Raw genomic sequence first — 20,122 nt, 5'->3', positions numbered from 1 at the left:
AACTATATCTCTAGTGCACTTCGATCGGTTTTCTTTTCAATTTTGATAAAACCTAGTCGTGATCTTTGTTTCAGAACTTCACTAATTTATTAAGTTTTGTAGTTTATATAGACGGAACATGAGCAGATACCATTTGATTAATTATAATATATCCGATTTGAAATATTATTCTGTCGGAGTTTGAGTTCAACATGGACACATTTATTAACATCCCGCATGAATTTGTGTCGTCTGTACAATTTTTTGCGCTGAATTTGTATGCTTATTAATACTGCCGCATGATATCAGTAGCTGCTATAAAACTAGAGTGTATAGCATGTGTATTATACGATGTTTCCCACGTAAAAATCGCAGGTTGTTTTGGTGCGGCTGGGCACTCTACTGGTGATTGACACCAGAGACTGAGAAAAACTTTGACATAATTTTCAAGTTTGATATGACCTAATAACTACCACATTTACAGGAAGTATGGTAATACATTCTTGTCAGCTGTCTGGGCAAATCTTCTCTCGCAGAATTGGATTAAAATTTAATGTATTTTATTTCTCACTTCCAACGATGTCGCAATTATTAGGTAAAATTTGAAGTTATTTTGAGATTCAATTAATAAATTTTAGATTGCAGCTTGATATCACTTAGTATGTACATTGTACTCGGTTGCAAGGGTAGAACTTATGAGAATACTATCATAGTATTATTGCACTATACTATTATGGGTTCATCAAAGTTCGTATCATGATTTGTCACAATTAAACCATCGAGTCACTTGAGGAAACCCGTTAAAGCTCGCAATTGGCGACGAGATAAAGTTTGTGGTACCTCTAGATGTTAAGTTAACTCTTAGGCTCCAATCTTCCTTACTATACCTACCACTCCTTCTTCCTTGATAAGAAGTAGATCCATCTGGAACAGTGAGCTGCTTCTTCCCTTCTATCCCGTACTAGCCTACTCAGCTCTCTCCAAACCGTGAACAACTACTCCCGGTGCTAGAACGTTAACCGCATAATTATAACAGCACAATTCTTTCGCTTGAATCTCAGTCTGCTGTAAGACTGCTGTACCGGTAGAGTTTTTACTTGTATGATTCAGCAATCTGCTCTTTAGATGGTACCGTTACCTCCCGCCATAAGACTGTGCCGTCTTGGTGACCTTGAGAATATCATAAGGTCCGATATATAAAAGCACTATCCAATATCGAGACACACTCAGGATCCCAAACCACGACTCCTTTCGGTCGTCTGTACTTGCTTTTTTCCTCCCAGCATGGACTAAGTCAATGATACTGTCTTACATCGCTGGCCTTGTTCTTATAAGTGTTCACTCGGCGCTCACAAGATAACATGTTCAGAGATCTGTTGCAGAACCTTGTCGTGCCGTCATTTATATACTCCTTGACTAAGAGCTACTTTAAACCTACAGCAAAAATGTGCTAAATGATACCCATCCTCTCCTCACATTACTGTACTTGCACTTACCATCCTCATCTTCGCCATAGAGGTGGTTAAGAGGGTGACGTACACAGCATCTAGCACGAATCCAATAAGTGAGTCTACAGTGCGTGTCGAAATACATTGCATGTACCCTTATATATTAATTGAGACAGAATTTTAATAAATCAACAAATTCTTAAAATTTAAAAAGGTAGAATTTAATTCTATGGCATTTATTGAAACCTGCTTTTTTAAAGTTGAGAATTGGTTTCAATTTCTAGAATATCACGATAATGTTGACTCAAAACTGTTTCAGGCAGCTATCAAGTCTCAAGATATGACATAATTTGATAGAATGTTAGTACCAACGCTATCAGTGCATTGAAGTCGAGTTCTCGATACAGGTATTATAATTAGGTTCTATCGACCGTTTTTGTAGTCTTAACTCATTTTTATTTGTTATTATACGACCAATTAAAACCTAGCAAACCAGACTTCTTTATGTGCTAAATGTTACTTTAACCTTAATAATAGCAGCATTGTGGCAGATATCCAGTTACATTTTTTCCAGCCGTATATTATAAATATACAGGGTGGGCCAAAAGTCAGTGTGCAAACGTTGGCATTAATAGCTCAGTCACTGAGTGCCCAATTGAAATAATTGGTTCTGGTATGACTTACTACCACCACTGGTTCGAGAAATTTGTCAAATCGAAACATATTTGTGTTCATTGTTTTCAAAAGAAGGTTCATTTTCGCATTTATTTGATAGTTTGGATAATCGGATCGAGCCAAATTTTATTGAATTGTGTTTAGCCATTTAAATTACGTTTGCTCTAAAAAAATGAGAGTATATATATATTACTCATGCAACTAAGATAAATTGAGTATAAATACTCAATTTATCTTAGTTTAAGTTGCAAGTTATATAACTCATTTTCTAAAGGTCTCGTAAACTTTAATCAATTACAGAGAGTGTGGCCTCTTTTTCACTGAAAAGACGCCATCAGATTTCATTGCATTCTGGGACCAATTTTGGTGTGATTTAAAGTATCCTACAAATTGGTGTTTACTGTTTCGACTTTTGTAAAATCACTGTATCAATATAATCTGTATTCTTATAGTTTCAACCATAATAGTGAAATAGAGGGGCTGGCCAATAGCCACACCCTCTGTAATTGATTTAAGTCTACGAAACTTTCAGAAATTTGTGTGTAATTCGGAGATAAATTAAACAAGTTGTTATCGGCCACCATGTGTAAACGGAATGTTATAGCAGACTGTATAATACTATAACATACATTTTCTTACACACACATAATCTAATCTCTGGAATGTTGCTATGATATCAATGGCAATGTTTTGATACTGTGTATTATCATGATTATGCCTTACAGGCCGATCTTCCGATGGAGTTTCGGTTGCCATGGCAACACATCAATATGATAAAGAATTTGTAAACGCAGTCACAACTCTGTCGTGTACACTGTACGGTGCGAGCGGTTATTTTATGATAGGTAACATCTACTTTTTCAGCATTTGCGGGATGACCAGTTCACACGTATATTTTCGCAGACACAACTTCGCATAAAATTATATCCAATTATTCTATAACCAATTATCTACACGGACTTCTGTCTAAATATGAATGAAATCGAGAAAACCAAATATTATATGTTTCATCCTGAAGTGCTGAGTTCTCAGGCAGTATAATCATGATCCTGATAGATATCGAAGTCTCCTTAAATGATTGTCTCTGCTGCTTAATATATCTGGATTGTCGTTGGGAGGCGATGCAGATTTGTTTACTTTTAAGGGGGAGGTTCTGCTCAGCAGGAGAAAGAGGTGATGCACATTTTGTATTTGTCTGACATGTAGGACTTGAGCCACGTTTCCGTAAGTGCAATAAACGGTAACGAGTGGTTTTTGGATTTCTCCTGAATAAGAGCTGAGATTTTTGGCACTTCCCATATACTCGCACTTGATGCACTAGGATTCATGGACTGGACATTTAAGACGAGGCATGAGGAATAACGGGCACGTGCAGTGTATCCTCTGAGGCGGTAGGAACTGCTGGTAGTGGTATAGTGGGAGCGCTGTTCCTGGCTGAAGAGGTGGATGTGGTCTGGGGTAGTGGTAGGGCATTTGAGTTTGAGGGAGGCTGGACCGGTGGTCGACTATTTCTGATAGGAGTCCGATCCTGGTTTGCATCGTTTCCAACAGTCTCCGTAACTATAACAATCCTGTGATCTGGTATTGGTTACTTAAACTTATTTAATTGAACATGGTGTTTGACGTTGGAGCTTATCACTTTACAGTTTACATCACCTTACCTGAATAATTGAATAGGATGAATACTGAATAGCATTTATTAATGCTTTCTTTACCCAGAGAACTCTGTTTTACTTGTCCCTCGGTAACACAAGACCGTGAGCCGTGACACTTAGTCACAATAATTAAGTCATAAGTCAGAAAGAAGTCCATAATTCGTACACCCATGATTATGTTAAATATAGATTGACTCCAGTCTCCATTGTTCAATGACTTCGTCAAAATGTTTTAGGAAAATGTTCACAGATTTGTTAATTTTGGACTCAAATTAACGTTGAGAAAAACTGAATTTATTTTGAAAAATCCCGGCTAAAACCAAAATCCCGGCCGGTACCGGTAAAAAATCGCCAAATACCAGCCGGTATTCCGGCTGCGCCGGTTATATCCCGGTCGAGTTCTGTCTGAGACCTAATTTTCTCTATTTCTCGTGCAATTTTAGATCAGACACAGTCATCTAAATTATTTAATAAGAAGGTTTAAATTATAAGCAATTAAAAACAGTTGGGACTATCATTGTTTGTGAGTACATATTATACGAATATAAGGTGGTTAATATAATTATAACACATTTAATATAAAACATTTAAGACACATTTTTTTATTCCTGCATTGTACTCATTAATTTAACTAGTAATATTATATAAAAACCACATTTCTATTTGTACAGGGAGCTGCTGGTAAACTACCGTCGCTATACATCGACTATGACTACAATCCTACTTTTAAAAACAAACTACATACATATCTCACATTTGCGAGGACTACTTCATCACAAGCAAAAAATCGACATTGGTAAATAAAGGTAGGTTCTTTTCACTGACTTCGTTAAATGAGTTACATATTTTCACACAAATTACGTGCGTGATCATTAAAGGGTTGCTTGTGTGCAGTTACTTCTGGGCCAGCGCCACCCTGTTGGGAGTTTTCGCATAAGTAAATTTGCCGATAATACAATTTTACTCATTCTGGACATGTTACCTATATTATCATTATACTAGTATTTCTTCAGGTCTGTCTTCTATAACCACGATGAAAAGAAAAGCTGGGCGAAAACATTTGAGACTGCAGATTGCAGAACTGGAACACTCTATTTGAAGACAGTGGCTGCTGAGTGCTGAGCTGCATCAAATCTATCAGCATCATGTAACTTCGATCAGGAACAGACTCCATTTCATTTCCGACAACTAGCACCTGTTTTCCCTAGACTTACCAAGTATTAAGTAACTGCATTAGTATTAGGTTAAATTAAAGGCCCTACATCGAACAAGTCTAACAATTAAAACTTAAATGCAAGAGTGCACAATTTATCACTAAATATCTTCCTCTTTTAATTCTAATCAACACACGGTTTCGTCTTTGTTTCACCCAATCGTGCTGATAATCAGTAATCATGCACTCTGCACTCTAACTTCGAGATGTTTCAAAAGGGCTCCCGACGAGTTGAATTAGATCAATATTTTCTTTTGATACATAGATACTGATTGGGAGGTTCATCATACTATTCTTGTCACATGGTAACGATTAACGATTAGCTGATCAGCTTCCAGCATCGACAGGCCGAAATCCATAAATATAATCAGTTGTAATTTAATATTTATCATCGTCCGGATCATCATAATATTTCAATTTAAAGTTACAATTGAACGGTGTTAAGAAAGATAATTTAAGAGAAATGTTTTGAAAGTGCCTGATTTCGAGTATAAGATCTGTACTGATACATTAATTTTCAGATTGTTATTATAGTTTATTTGTATTTTTTATATTATCTTATCCGCACAAGTTCGGAAGCCATCTGAACGCTATTGCCAGACACAGGCATATATTTATTTTGGGGTATCATGCTCTCAGAAATTTCAACTCAGTCCGATATTATAGTTATACTAACCTGCATTGCATAAGGTTAATTGTCTCGCAGTCTAGTGCATAAACCTTTTATTTTGTATAAACCCTTTATTTTGATTGGGAAAACTTTAGTTTAATGTGGTTACCGTCTCTAAAGTTGGCATGATAGTTAATAAACTCTTATCTATTATGTCACTGAAGATGACGCCTTGCAACATGTTTGACGATAGCCTGTAGATTGATAGTTTGATCTAAGTATTTACAACAATTCATCTAGTTTGATTGATTCAAAGGGAAACAAATTCCTCTCTTATCTATTATGACTATATTTAAATTCAATCCTGTAAAGTGATACTCCTTTTTTAGTAATTTAAACATGTGTTTTCTCCTTCTGATTTTTAAACTATTACCGGTCACGCTGAATAATAATGACATCAGTGAATTTAAAGCTATCGTTAACATCACTCAGAAAATGCGCGTCTTTAGCGCGTGTCTTGTTGTTATGCATCAATCCTTCGGTAGATCGGCGAGATGCACCACTGTGCCTCACCGAGCTGCGAAGGATTGACATCGTGAATCAACCGTGGATTATACTTATAATAGTTCTTTAATGATTAAAATGGTACACCGCTAGCTTCCGCTAGGTAATAATGCTGCGCATAACAGACCCGCGCGCGATAAAGTTCCGCTAGCTCTCCGCTAGGCATCACTGGCGCTAGGATAAATCCTATCTGATTAAAATCGCAGAAATCGCCCTTCTGAACAGCCTCGGCATTTATATCGCCAAAACGACGTTCAGCGAGTTTCCATCACTTTTCCATCACATTCGCCATCATTTCTGCACTCACTTCAACTATCACATGAATGCCTCTCATTAATCTATCACTTCAAATCATTTCGCATCACTCGTAATCATTTTGATTAACTTCGCGATCATTTACGCAATCACTTTGCCATCATATCCGCATCAAAAATCAGTGCGCATTGAGCATTGAGGTCACTTTGCCATCACTTTTGAATCACCTCCATCACTTCGCCACTTTGCGCGCACTTCTTGGACAAACTAAAATGCGTAACGTATTTAGACTGACCAGTGAAAATGGGCGAGCGTACCAAGTGTCATTTTAATTAGAAGTTTTAGTCAGTGATTTATTATTGAAGCTTGTAATTACAATATCTAATGCTCCTATAAATACTTTAATTAATTGTTTGTCCCGTTATTCTTTTTCCTTCCTCTTTTCCTTGTCATCCCCTTATGTTTTAAGATTCTTGCTATAAATGGCTACAGCTAACACTATTAATGCTAAGTACCAAACAACAAGTGGGAGGTGGATCGTTGGTACCATTAAATCGATTTAACACCGCAATTCCAGTCGCAAGCCTGGGACCACTACTAGCATAGTCACAACATCTACAAAGCTGCCATATAGCCTGACTGACAATTTTCTCGACTGACTGACAATGTTTCTTCTTTTTCCCCATTTAGAATACAAAGATTAGTACATTTTAGCTGATGATTAATATTATATTTTTACCTATAGTTTACTTAGAGTACTACATACAGGGCCGAATACGACAGGGTGGGCGCCCGGGCGCGGCATGCATGCAATGGCATGCATGCAAGGCCGCCGCGCGCGCGGCGCGGCTGATCAATGTCAATGAACTTGACGTTCGGCGATCGCTCCTTCCGTTATGGCGGCAACATTAAGATTAAATTTAAATCCAATACTGTCTTATACAGCCTGTATAACATCAGATAAGGGATCAGATTTTCTTGGCCTATTTCCTTAGTATTAATTGCAAGAGAGAAACTATACGAGTGGTTTACGGATTTTCTACTTGATTTTCGGACTATGAATTTTTTAGCAACGCTGATCTAACATGATTATTTCACTGTAATATAGATCTATTTTTTGTTGATCTATTTTTTGTTGATCAGAGATCAACCAGATCTCATAGTTAAGTGGTACCACTTTCACATTCAAGTCTCATACATGCAACAAAAGTCTACAGTTTAACCTGTGGACAAGGTGTGACGGCAGAAAGTTAAAGATGGGTGTTTTGACGAGGACGTATGTTTTGACGATCAAGAATGGACATGGGAAAAACAAACAGAAAAGATGACAAACTTTATAGGAAGATGATCGAGGATGTTTGAACCACTTTTATTGTGAGACGCTATTCTAATCACCACATTTTATATAGCTGTCTTACTTGTACAAACCAAAACTCAAATCAAGTAAACTACTTAAAACAAGTGTTCGCACTTAAAACAAGTGGAGCCTGATACGGGACAGATTCTGGACCCAATAGAGAAAGGCCCACATGTAAAGGGTCGATGTTTTTTATAGAAGCTGGGAAATCTATCCGGGTTGAATCTGTATGGCCATGGTCCTGCAAGACGTGTCAATGAACGTGAAGTAAGATGGGATGCGCGAAGGCCCGGGTTACAACTTCTCTTATATTAGGATGCAATGAAACTACCGGGCCACGATGTATGGGGACTTGCCACCCCATGGCAACATTAAAATATATCGACTCTGTTACATCATTTCCTCCAATTATATGAAAGTTTTCTTTATTGGGAGTCACATCAACATACTTACAATGTCTCCTACATCCCTAAGTAGTCACTATATAGTATATAAACCATAATTAACTATCATTTCAGTGTACATCAAAACTTATCTGGGATCTGTTTTAGGTTTTTAAGTTTTATATCACATACGACCTCGGGTATTAAAATAAATAGATAATATGACTACATATTATAATCATGTTACATACATTTATAATTCCGTTATTTTAAAAAACGTTTTCCTCCCGCTTAAATGAAAGATCGTGTAGCTGTCTGATAACGTCTTTTAAAATGAGAAATAAAACGACCGTTATTTTATTAAAATTTTGAGTACAGTGTTCTATCTTATCTCTGAAAAGATAAAGAGGCCGATTTGACTCAATAAAGGTCAGTTCAGCCAATGAGAATTAAGAATTCAGTCACGTGATCTGAACGACCAATCAGGGATTTCTAGATAACAGAATAAGTTTCGATTTGTGAGAAGAGATAAGGCTTTGAATTTATTGATTTCTGAACATTTAGAATTAAGATTTATAAAGTCAGAGACTGAACTCAGTTTAACCAATTTTGAGTTGAAATCGATGAATTGTGTAATCAAAGAAATACGCAAACGTTTCATTAAAAAGATCAAATAAGGACCATAGGAACACAATTTAAATTAATAATAATAATAATAAACAATGTATATAGAAAACAAGAAAGAAAAAACACAACACATTATAAAAACAAGATCCAAGTTTCTTAACCGCAAATTTACAATATATCATTGCTTTCCACGCCCAATTTATTTGAGAAATCATAATATAGTATCTGCATTTTGAAATAAGTCATTAAATATAACAGATCTTGGGAAACAAAATTACCCAAATTAATAATTAATTTAAAATAGTTGTTATAATTCCTCAAAGATAAGAATCTCCTTCTTGCAGAACTTAATTTAATACTTAAAACCCCAAAATCAATAATAATAATAAAATTGTACCCAGCAATAATATCTCCTAATTTATCCAAACATATCCATACATAGGTTTTATTTTGGAGATACACTTTCGTGAACCATCGTTAAATGCCTCATTTATTGGGCCCTAATAATGCTGATGTAAATTGTGCTGTTAACACAATCTACCTAAAAACTTTCTTTCCCTCTCTATATCAAAACCTAATTATTAATTAGAAATCCTATTAATTTTTTAACATTTGACAATCAAAATTAAGATAAATGATCTTCGTGTCTTACTATTACCATAATAACTTACTTATAATTAAGTAAGTAAAACCTGGTGATCGTTAACATTATACTTCATTATCAAAATTCTCTAACCACTTTTCCTCTACATTTTTATTATGTTAACGATCCCCTAGACAAAAAACGATTGTCACTTTTTTATAACAGTCTTATAATAAAAGTCTTATAATAAAAGAAACCTCGGTCAAGAAGTTCGATCAAATTACAATCCTATCGCACTGCTTTTGAAGTGCTATTAGCCGGCGGGATTTTATCTACATGTCTTATCGTACGGCTCAATAAAAGGTATTTTAAAAACCTTCTACACAGCACTGCACGGTAATATGATATAAATTAGATTGGTGAAAGGGGGTTGATCGGTTGATACCTTACCAATTTCGATCGATTATAATGTCTGATGAAACAATAAATAAGTTATCATCGCCCTTCACAAATCGGTCATAGACTAGAAATACCATGTCAGAACCATATCATTTAACCATGTCACAAACATGGCATAACCATGGCATAACCATGTCATAACCATGTCATAACCATGTCTTAACCATGTCATAACCATGTCATAACCATTTCATAACCATGTTATAACCATGTCATAACCATGTCATAACCATGTCATAACCATGTCATAACCATGTCAGACACGGTTGTGACATGGTTAAGACATGGTTAAGACATGGGAAGTCTATGACCCACAATTCTATGCAATTTGAAAAACAATTTTACAACGTAAACTTTTTATAACATATTGAAAACATACTTTTGAACATCAAACTTCACACCAAATTTACACTAACAAACGTAGATTTAACAATAATCATAATCCCTAATTTAAATTAAAGTTTCCCTCACAAAATTAATTCCAATTACACCATTCAAGTTAAATATACTGCTCCTTCAAAACAATTTTATTAAATTTGTTTTACGATTAAGCATTAAGCATAAGGTCAATATTCAACGTAACATTGATGAATAATTTACATACTTGGTATTATGGTAAAGCAAAAAATTCCATTTAAAATGTATGATTAAAATTCTTGTGAAAAATCAACAATAGGACTTGGAAATAAAATCATCTAAAATACAAGAAAACGGCATAAAATCTGGACTGTGACAATGAATCATTTACAAAATTTGGACTGTGACAGTGAATCATTTTAAAAATCTGGACTGTGACAGTGAATCATTTTTAAAATTTGGACTGTGAAGTGTCAATCAACTGGAAAATAGATACATTGTGAATGAAGGAAGTATAAAAAGAACAGTTGCAATGTTTTGAAATCTCAAAATAAGGACTAAAAGAAGCACTAAATAACCGTTCTCTTAATAATATCTTAAAAAGACCACTGATTGTTGACTATTTATATATCATTATCATTTAATGAAGTCAGGATATTATCGAATTTTTGGAAACAATTTATAATCGAGAGTCGATAATCCCCAAAATACTTTTAACAAAGAATCTCTACGAACAATTTTACTACAACCATATAGTATATACTATATAACCCATTATTCTATTCACAGAAAGTCGAAAATTAAGTTATAATTACAAAAACCTATCTTTAATTAAGTTTTAACCCTAAATAAATTGAACAAATTTTGAATAAATCTTAAATAAAGTTTTAAAAGACACACTAAAATCAAAATGTTCAGTTTATTTCTTGAAAGTAACCTGGAGTGGTTTCCCGTTGATGATCTTGCCATGCAGAGAGTGGATAGCAAGGGTAGCAGCAGAATGGTGCTTCATGTTCACAAACCCAAATCCCTTGCATTGCATGGTAGGGTAGTGGATGATGGGGCGCACCGAGGCGATCTCACCGAAATCTTTAAACAGCTGAGAAATAGTATAGAATGATTGGAGGGGTGCCGGGGGGGGGGGGGGGGGGGGGGGGTCTTGTGAATTGTAATGGAATACGTGAACTGCTAATCTACGAACTGTTATTAAAACTTTCAAATGATACAAATAACCCGCTGAGTAATGCAATTAACATCTTCAGTTCTTCACTATTTATGTATAAAACCCAGCTAAAACAGGAGATAACTGACCGTGAAAAGGAAAGCTCTGTCAGTTTCTGGAGGTAAGTTGTAGACGTACAAACACACGGAGTTAGGAGCAGTCAGGTGTTCAGGACGACCTTGTTCCATCTCGTTAAGAATAAGATAACAGAATAAGTTTCGATTTGTGAGAAGAGATAAGGCTTTGAATTTATTGATTTCTGAACATTTAGAATTAAGTCAGAGACTGAACTCAGTTTAACCAATTTTGAGTTGAAATCGATGAATTGTGCAATCAAAGAAAAACGCAAATGTTTCATTAAAAAGATCAAATAAGGACCATAGGAACACAATTTAAATTAATAATAATAATAATAATAAACAATGTATATAGAAAACAAGAAAGAAAAAAACACAACACATTATAAAAACAAGATCCAAGTTTTCTTAACCGCAAATTTACAATATATCATTGCTTTCCACGCCCAATTTATTTGAGAAATCATAATATAGTATCTGCATTTTGAAATAAGTCATTAAATATAACAGATCTTGGGAAACAAAATTACCCAAATTAATAATTAATTTAAAATAGTTGTTATAATTCCTCCAAGATAAGAATCTCCTTCTTGCAGAACTTAATTTAATACTTAAAACCCCAAAATCAATAATAATAATAAAATTGTACCCAGCAATAATATCTCCTAATTTATCCTTGAAACATATCCATACATAGGTTTTATTTTGGAGATACACTTTCGTGAACCATCGTTTAATGCCTCATTTATTGGGCCCTAATAATGCTGATGTAAATTGTGCTGTTAACACAATCTACCTAAAAACTTTCTTTGCCTCTCTATATCAAAACCTAAATATTAATTAGAAATCCTATTAATTTTTTAACATTTGACAATCAAAATTAAGATAAATGATCTTCGTGTCTTACTATTACCATAATAACTTACTTATAATTAAGTAAGTAAAACCTGGTGATCGTTAACATTATACTTCATTATCAAAATTCTCTAACCACTTTTCCTCTACATTTTTATTATGTTAACGATCCCCTAGACAAAAAACGATTGTCACTTTTTTATAACAGTCTTATAATAAAAGTCTTTTAATAAAAGAAACCTCGGTCAAGAAGTTCGATCAAATTACAATCATATCGCAGTGCTATTAGCCGGCGAGATTTTATCTACATGTCTTATCGTACGGCTCAATAAAAGGTATTTTAAAAACCTTCTACACAGCACTGCACGGTAATATGATATAAATTAGATTGGTGAAAGGGTGTTGATCGGTTGATACCTTACCAATTTCGATCGATTATAATGTCTGATGAAACAATAAATAAGTTATCATCGCCCTTCACAAATCGGTCATAGACTAGAAATACCATGTCAGAACCATATCATTTAACCATGTCACAAACATGGCATAACCATGGCATAACCATGTCATAACCATGTCATAACCATGTCTTAACCATGTCATAACCATGTCATAACCATTTCATAACCATGTTATAACCATGTCATAACCATGTCATAACCATGTCATAACCATGTCATAACCATGTCAGACACGGTTGTGACATGGTTAAGACATGGTTAAGACATGGGAAGTCTATGACCCACAATTCTATGCAATTTGAAAAACAATTTTACAACGTAAACTTTTTATAACATATTGAAAACATACTTTTGAACATCAAACTTCACACCAAATTTACACTAACAAACGTAGATTTAACAATAATCATAATCCCTAATTTAAATTAAAGTTTCCCTCACAAAATTAATTCCAATTACACCATTCAAGTTAAATATACTGCTCCTTCAAAACAATTTTATTAAATTTGTTTTACGATTAAGCATTAAGCATAAGGTCAATATTCAACGTAACATTGATGAATAATTTACATACTTGGTATTATGGTAAAGCAAAAAATTCCATTTAAAATGTATGATTAAAATTCTTGTGAAAAATCAACAATAGGACTTGGAAATAAAATCATCTAAAATACAAGAAAACGGCATAAAATCTGGACTGTGACAATGAATCATTTACAAAATTTGGACTGTGACAGTGAATCATTTTAAAAATCTGGACTGTGACAGTGAATCATTTTTAAAATTTGGACTGTGAAGTGTCAATCAACTGGAAAATAGATACATTGTGAATGAAGGAAGTATAAAAAGAACAGTTGCAATGTTTTGAAATCTCAAAATAAGGACTAAAAGAAGCACTAAATAACCGTTCTCTTAATAATATCTTAAAAAGACCACTGATTGTTGACTATTTATATATCATTATCATTTAATGAAGTCAGGATATTATCGAATTTTTGGAAACAATTTATAATCGAGAGTCGATAATCCCCAAAATACTTTTAACAAAGAATCTCTACGAACAATTTTACTACAACCATATAGTATATACTATATAACCCATTATTCTATTCACAGAAAGTCGAAAATTAAGTTACTATACAGTATACATATTTAATCTTAAATTATCATTTTAGTGGAACTATGTAAAAGGGGATCGTTGCTAGCGTTAAAACTGTTTTAACCCTGCCATAGTCAGTTGAAAGTCTGATAGCATATGTTCCATTTGATTTGACCAAACTAATGCCTTTCATTGCTTTATAAGCATCGGAGTTGGAACTTGTGCTTAAGAGATTTCTCTGGCCAAGGGATAACTCTGGAGACTGGTATTTGTTTGTTAATTTGGATGGTTCATTGTTGTCTGGCTTCTCTTCCTGTCTTTTGGTTTGGTTCTGATGGTTTTGATGTCTATGGTTACTACTGCTGCTGCTGCTTCTTCTAAGTCACAGGATGTGTCCTTCCTTCGCTGCTCTCGTCGCTGTAAAACCTGTGCTGATATGGTGTTTTGTACGGACTTTAGGTCATCTGTATCTGGGACTAAATTTGACTGTATATTTGAGTTTGATGTTGGAGAAGAGAAAGTTATTAATTGTAAAAGTACTAATGTTATTTATCTTTTGAGCTGTAAATGTTGTAATTCTCAATATGTAGGAGAGACTGTGCAAGAACTTAAGGATCGTATGTCGCAACACCGTGGGACTACGAATCCTACTGGAAATTCGGGAAATTTTAGATTGAGACAGCATTTTTTAGAATCTATTAATTGTAATTCGTTTAATGTTCAAATTATTCAGAAACTTGCAGGTAATGGGAGAACTGGTGTTAAGCGTCCTAATTCTACTAAATTTGTTATTGATGAAATTATTTCTAAAATTAGGAAAGGACATGAAGATCGTTGGATCAGAGTACTTAAAACACAATTTCCTTATGGGGTTAATGATAGGATTGATAGTTTAGCTAATAAAGATAGTTATAATTGTGAATATGCTAAATTTATTTCTTGTAAAGACAGTTCTAGAAAGAGATCCTGGGCTGATAGACAGCAAAGCGATTTATCTCAGTTTGATATTGACAATATTTTGGGTGAATTATTACGTTTAGTTGTTGAACCATTTCACAGCGATGTTAATATTTTATTACGTAAATTATTGTTTCCTTTAAATAAGTCTACACTCGTTAAACTTAAAGAGAGCTATTTAGATAAAGTTTTTCAAATTGATAACCTAGACCCTAGTAGATCTCAGATACATTGTATTATAATGGACTTATTCACTTATAAAATTAGACCTTTTAACTCGAGAACTGATAAAAGTAAGAGCGTCCGTAAGCCTAAAGTTTTATGTTCTATTGATTTTGTGAACAAGGGTATTGAAATGTTAAATTTACCTAGAGTTTTTAGATCTCCTAATTTGAAATCGTTTGTTAATTTTTGTAACATTAAAGAACCTACTGTTGTATATAAAGGTACTGATAATGTTTCTAAGAAGTTATTTAATTATAATAACGTTGTTAAGGGAGACACTGAACCTTTAGAATGCAAATGTCATATGTTTACTGATTTCGTAAATCAGGATTGTGGTCATGTTGTGACTGGGGATGTTAATTTTGTAAAGCACGACGCCTTGAGAAGTCTGTTAGAGAAAGGTCCTTCTTATAAAGAACCTAAAACGATTGATTTTGATAAGAATTGTAATTCGGTAATAGATAATGTTAAAGAAATCTTAAAACCTTGGAGTAGGAAAGAGAAAATCGATAGTGCATGTTTAAATGGTTGGTTTAATGAATTTAGTGATATTGTTAAGAAGAATACTGAAGCTCTTAAAATGAAATATCCTAAACAGCTTAAACGGAAATCTGTGTTTAGTAATGATAAAGCTTGTGAAGAATTAGCGTTTATCAGAAAGTATTTTGTTTTATGTCCGGTGGACAAAGCAACTAAGAACGTCGCTATTATTTGTAAACATTATTATTTAAGTGATATTATACAAGAGTGTCAATCTAATGAGGGTATTGATGATGTTAGTGGGGAGCATGAAGTTCGTGATATTAACAGAGATATTTTCAAGTTCATAGAAGACGTTGGGATAAAAGTAGATTCTAATATTGATATTTTACCTCACATGTTTTCGAGTCCTAAATTTCATAAGCCAATTTTAAAGTTTAGGTATGTTATTTCTTATGCTAATTGTAGTATTAAGCCCTTGGCAGTAAAGATTTCTTTAGCCTTAAAGGCTGTTTATTCAGAGATCTGCAGATATACTAACATGTTGTTTAAAGTAACAGGAGTTAATAGGAATTGGGTCATTTTGAATAATAAGCCGATTTTAGAAGCTTTAGATAAAATTAATGATAATAGCTTAGCGAGAAACATCCAAACTTTTGATTTTTCTACTTTATACACGAATTTAGCCCATAAAGATATCAAGGATGCTCTCAAGTTTACTGTTAAATTAGCCTTTAGGAATAGTAAAAAGAAGTTTATAGCTGTTTACGATAAAGGGTCTGCTTGGGTTAATAGCTTTAGAGATGGGACTGTGGCTTTTGATGAAGTTAAGTTGATTAAATGTGTTGAGTTTCTACTGGATAATTGTTACTTTAAAGTAGGAGAGATCTTATATCGGCAACATATCGGTGTACCTATTGGAATCAACCCTGGTCCATATATTGCTAACTTAACACTTTGGTATTTTGAGAACAGTTTCCTAGACAGTACGTATAAAAGTAGATACTATATTGTAAAGAAGTTAAATAATACATTTAGACTTATAGATGATATTACTACCCTTAACTCTGATGGTTACTTAGAGGAATATTTTAAGTTAATATATCCAGACTCTCTTACTCTTAATAAGGAAAATGAAGTAGATAGTGCCGCCAATGTATTAGATCTTGATATTTCGATAAATAGCGAGGGGAAGTTTTCGTGTAGAGTTTATGATAAAAGGGATAAGTTTGGTTTTAAAGTGGTCAAGTTTCAACCTTTGATGAGTAATCAAGCTAGTAGTGTATTATATGGCACGTACTGTTCACAGGTTGTGAGATATTCTAGGATATGTAATAACGTTGTTGCTTTTTCTGATAAGGTTTTGAAGTTTACTGATGATTTAATTGAGTTGGGTTTTAGACGGGATCGTCTTAGTAAAATATACTTATCAGTGGTAAAGAGGCATGGGCTAAAGAATAAGTTTGGTATTGGGTGTGGAAATATATTAATGCCATAGCCTGACCTATGGCATCCTTTTCTAATGTTACGAAATATTTGTCGCACGTGTTGAATTTAGTTTTATAATAACTTTGCGGCGGCGCAAATCGGAGTTCTAGGATTACGCGGGAAATTACGCGGGAGTAATTGTAGTTTGGGTCAGTTCATTGTATGACGTGTTGACTACGTTTACTTAGTATACTTTATTCCTACCGTTTTATTACACATTTTACTTTATCTACCTATCACTATACAGTATACATATTTAATCTTAAATTATCATTTTAGTGGAACTATGTAAAAGGGGATCGTTGCTAGCGTTAAAACTGTTTTAACCCTGCCATAGTCAGTTGAAAGTCTGATAGCATATGTTCCATTTGATTTGACCAAACTAATGCCTTTCATTGCTTTATAAGCATCGGAGTTGGAACTTGTGCTTAAGAGATTTCTCTGGCCAAGGGATAACTCTGGAGACTGGTATTTGTTTGTTAATTTGGATGGTTCATTGTTGTCTGGCTTCTCTTCCTGTCTTTTGGTTTGGTTCTGATGGTTTTGATGTCTATGGTTACTACTGCTGCTGCTGCTTCTTCTAAGTCACAGGATGTGTCCTTCCTTCGCTGCTCTCGTCGCTGTAAAACCTGTGCTGATATGGTGTTTTGTACGGACTTTAGGTCATCTGTATCTGGGACTAAATTTGACTGTATATTTGAGTTTGATGTTGGAGAAGAGAAAGTTATTAATTGTAAAAGTACTAATGTTATTTATCTTTTGAGCTGTAAATGTTGTAATTCTCAATATGTAGGAGAGACTGTGCAAGAACTTAAGGATCGTATGTCGCAACACCGTGGGACTACGAATCCTACTGGAAATTCGGGAAATTTTAGATTGAGACAGCATTTTTTAGAATCTATTAATTGTAATTCGTTTAATGTTCAAATTATTCAGAAACTTGCAGGTAATGGGAGAACTGGTGTTAAGCGTCCTAATTCTACTAAATTTGTTATTGATGAAATTATTTCTAAAATTAGGAAAGGACATGAAGATCGTTGGATCAGAGTACTTAAAACACAATTTCCTTATGGGGTTAATGATAGGATTGATAGTTTAGCTAATAAAGATAGTTATAATTGTGAATATGCTAAATTTATTTCTTGTAAAGACAGTTCTAGAAAGAGATCCTGGGCTGATAGACAGCAAAGCGATTTATCTCAGTTTGATATTGACAATATTTTGGGTGAATTATTACGTTTAGTTGTTGAACCATTTCACAGCGATGTTAATATTTTATTACGTAAATTATTGTTTCCTTTAAATAAGTCTACACTCGTTAAACTTAAAGAGAGCTATTTAGATAAAGTTTTTCAAATTGATAACCTAGACCCTAGTAGATCTCAGATACATTGTATTATAATGGACTTATTCACTTATAAAATTAGACCTTTTAACTCGAGAACTGATAAAAGTAAGAGCGTCCGTAAGCCTAAAGTTTTATGTTCTATTGATTTTGTGAACAAGGGTATTGAAATGTTAAATTTACCTAGAGTTTTTAGATCTCCTAATTTGAAATCGTTTGTTAATTTTTGTAACATTAAAGAACCTACTGTTGTATATAAAGGTACTGATAATGTTTCTAAGAAGTTATTTAATTATAATAACGTTGTTAAGGGAGACACTGAACCTTTAGAATGCAAATGTCATATGTTTACTGATTTCGTAAATCAGGATTGTGGTCATGTTGTGACTGGGGATGTTAATTTTGTAAAGCACGACGCCTTGAGAAGTCTGTTAGAGAAAGGTCCTTCTTATAAAGAACCTAAAACGATTGATTTTGATAAGAATTGTAATTCGGTAATAGATAATGTTAAAGAAATCTTAAAACCTTGGAGTAGGAAAGAGAAAATCGATAGTGCATGTTTAAATGGTTGGTTTAATGAATTTAGTGATATTGTTAAGAAGAATACTGAAGCTCTTAAAATGAAATATCCTAAACAGCTTAAACGGAAATCTGTGTTTAGTAATGATAAAGCTTGTGAAGAATTAGCGTTTATCAGAAAGTATTTTGTTTTATGTCCGGTGGACAAAGCAACTAAGAACGTCGCTATTATTTGTAAACATTATTATTTAAGTGATATTATACAAGAGTGTCAATCTAATGAGGGTATTGATGATGTTAGTGGGGAGCATGAAGTTCGTGATATTAACAGAGATATTTTCAAGTTCATAGAAGACGTTGGGATAAAAGTAGATTCTAATATTGATATTTTACCTCACATGTTTTCGAGTCCTAAATTTCATAAGCCAATTTTAAAGTTTAGGTATGTTATTTCTTATGCTAATTGTAGTATTAAGCCCTTGGCAGTAAAGATTTCTTTAGCCTTAAAGGCTGTTTATTCAGAGATCTGCAGATATACTAACATGTTGTTTAAAGTAACAGGAGTTAATAGGAATTGGGTCATTTTGAATAATAAGCCGATTTTAGAAGCTTTAGATAAAATTAATGATAATAGCTTAGCGAGAAACATCCAAACTTTTGATTTTTCTACTTTATACACGAATTTAGCCCATAAAGATATCAAGGATGCTCTCAAGTTTACTGTTAAATTAGCCTTTAGGAATAGTAAAAAGAAGTTTATAGCTGTTTACGATAAAGGGTCTGCTTGGGTTAATAGCTTTAGAGATGGGACTGTGGCTTTTGATGAAGTTAAGTTGATTAAATGTGTTGAGTTTCTACTGGATAATTGTTACTTTAAAGTAGGAGAGATCTTATATCGGCAACATATCGGTGTACCTATTGGAATCAACCCTGGTCCATATATTGCTAACTTAACACTTTGGTATTTTGAGAACAGTTTCCTAGACAGTACGTATAAAAGTAGATACTATATTGTAAAGAAGTTAAATAATACATTTAGACTTATAGATGATATTACTACCCTTAACTCTGATGGTTACTTAGAGGAATATTTTAAGTTAATATATCCAGACTCTCTTACTCTTAATAAGGAAAATGAAGTAGATAGTGCCGCCAATGTATTAGATCTTGATATTTCGATAAATAGCGAGGGGAAGTTTTCGTGTAGAGTTTATGATAAAAGGGATAAG

The 20,122-nt window shown here is 33.8% G+C and overlaps 1 long non-coding RNA gene across 1 annotated transcript; it reads left to right on the top strand.

Annotated features, from left to right (window-relative positions):
- The first annotated feature begins 438 nt into the window (after positions 1-438).
- LOC134817015 (uncharacterized) lies at positions 439-5,978 on the top strand. Its single transcript, XR_010160459.1, has 4 exons — positions 439-574; positions 1,747-1,834; positions 4,429-4,563; positions 4,771-5,978. It is a non-coding gene; the product is annotated as an uncharacterized LOC134817015 (long non-coding RNA).
- Positions 5,979-20,122: the final 14,144 nt, after the last annotated feature.

Source organism: Bolinopsis microptera, chromosome 6 (genome assembly GCF_026151205.1).
Source record: "Bolinopsis microptera isolate Bmic1 chromosome 6, MBARI_Bmic_1.0, whole genome shotgun sequence".
Taxonomy (NCBI): Eukaryota; Metazoa; Ctenophora; class Tentaculata; order Lobata; family Bolinopsidae; genus Bolinopsis; species Bolinopsis microptera.
Note: the sequence above shows the minus strand (reverse complement) of the source record. Positions and strands in the feature narration are given on the sequence as shown.